Source organism: Jatropha curcas, chromosome 9 (genome assembly GCF_041381405.1).
Source record: "Jatropha curcas cultivar XTBG-Jc1 chromosome 9, XTBG_Jcur_1.0, whole genome shotgun sequence".
NCBI lineage: Eukaryota > Viridiplantae > Streptophyta > Magnoliopsida > Malpighiales > Euphorbiaceae > Jatropha > Jatropha curcas.
In genome coordinates, this window is record NC_143159.1 from 18,926,354 (window position 1) to 18,928,786 (window position 2,433).

A 2,433-nucleotide genomic window follows, 5' to 3' on the forward strand; every position below is an offset into this window, starting at 1 on the left:
CAAAGGCAAAATGGCCACTACTAGGCCTCCAATCCAAACTCATCATTCATTTAATAAAAACATATTTAAGAATAATAACGACAATAACATCTATAATAAAGAAAAAAATATTCTAAAGAAAAATATTCTAAAGTTGTAAGCAAAACACAAGTTGTACGCACCAAAAAAATAAAACACAAATATATAAACGTACACATTATGAAGTATTGACTCGTGCAAATTCATAATATGATTATCTTAAATATCTTTAAGTATGTTAAATGTTACTGTTATGTCATTTCAAGCTAAAATACCTATTTAGGCTTTCTTTTTTTTTTAACCTTTCTTTTTTTCCCCTTTTCTTGTTACAGTTCCCAATTTCGTGTGAGACAAGAGGATAGGACTTAGAAGCTTGGGCAAATCAGAGATCCCAATACAATAATATTAATTATTTTTAATACTTAATAATATTATTAATGAATTACATTTAAAAATAATAATAATAACGAATCAAATGCATTTTTGTTGTAATACCTTGGAGTGGATTTAGGGTAAGGGGCAGTGGAGATACAAGCTTCGCTGGTTTTTTACACCTTAGTTCAAAGTATTTTATATTGTAGTTCATAGTTTTTTGCACCTTAGTTTATAGTATTAATTTTGAATTCACCCCCATTAAATTTTTACTTTTTTTCCCCCACTAAATTCTTATTTTTATATTGTTTCCCCACTAAGCAAAGCTTGAAACTTTCTGAAACCACAAATTTAGGCTTTTTATGAGGTTCACAAATATGAGATATTCTCTTTTTAAAATCATATCTTTGACATTTTTCTTTCCCTTCCCTTTTGTGTTTCTTTTTCTTTCCAAATTCTAATTTTATTCTACTCTAATTTAATAAATTTGTTGTAATTGTACTCTATTACAAAAACTAAATAAAATAAAATAAAATACTAATATTATAGATATAACATAAAGCAAAATATTGACAATGTCTTGATAATTAATATGTTTCTACAAAAGCTTCTTCAAATCAAAGATCATATCCTCCTTTTCTCTAACTTTTTTATTAAAGAAAAAAGATTTTTCCCCTTTAAAAAAAAAAAAAAAAGGATTTTCTGAATATATTTTGTTCTTTCAAGATTACAAGTCCAGGTAGTTGACATAATTAATGAATTAAGCTTCTTCTTTTTGTTTGTTTGGTCTTCAAAGCAAAGGAAAGAAACATAAATTTTAGGGAGAGAAGTGTTGGATTGTAAAGAAAGAAATTAATTTATGTAAATAATGAAAAACCTTTAAGAATTCTTTACTCTTTTTTCTTTGTGAAGGTGAAAAGAAGCTCTATTATTGCTGATGCTATTCTTTATATTTACAAACTCAAACTCAAGTTGGAGTCAATCAAAAGAGAACTCTTATACTTAGATGCAATCAAAAGGCAATGCTTAAGCATGGTGAAGCTGCACCTCCACTTACCCAAGGTCTGTACTCTCTTACCCCATTAATTTATTTTCATGTTTTCTACTTTGCATAACATTTGCATCTTTCACTGTTTTGTATGCACAGGTGAAAGTAGAGAAAGCTGGAAAAGGATTTATTGTAAAGGTGATTTGCGAGAAGGGAGGAGATAAGCTAGTCTCAATATTAGAAGTATTTGAAGAAATGGGTCTAACAGTCTTGCATGCAAAGGTGTCGTGTAATTTGTATTTTGCCATGGAAGCCATTGTTGTAGCTGAAGAACAGACTGTTTTAGACGTGAAAAATGTTACTCAAGCTGTTCTTGAGGCTATTGAAAAGCATATATATAGAGGGAACAGACACAAGCAGTGTGAAGGTTGCTATCGTTTAATTAATAACTCCAAGTAATGTGACTTCAAGTAATGTTACTCCTCTGACTTCAAACTTTAGACATTCTTCGACTCCAAATTTCTACGTATATCCCCATATATAGATTAGAAAACGTTCTGAATTGTGGTGATGATATTATCAAGTTTGAAAATCAAACCCATAAAATAATCAGCTCTTAATAATTCATAAATAATAATTTGTTTTTCCCCTTTAATTTTTCAAATTTCGTTTACAGTCAAACAAAAAAAACTAAACTAGTATAACTATATTAATAATAACAATAATAACAACAACACTAACAACAACATTAACAATATTAATAATAATAACAATAATAACAGTAACAATAATAATAAATTGAAAAAAACACAAAAATCGCAAAAAAAAAAAAAAAAAAACAGTTCGAAAAAATTAAAATGGAAACCGGCTTACCTCAAATGCTGTCCAAACGGTGGCGAACGGCGTAGAGGAGTGACCGGAGCGTCGTTGGCGGCGTCACAGGGGCTGGAGCGTTCTCAGGAGGGGCTGGAGCGGCACTGCTGATGGAGGAGAGGAGAGGAGAAGGAGAAGAGAGAAAGAAGAAGAAAGGAAAAGGAGAGGGCTCGTTTAAAGCC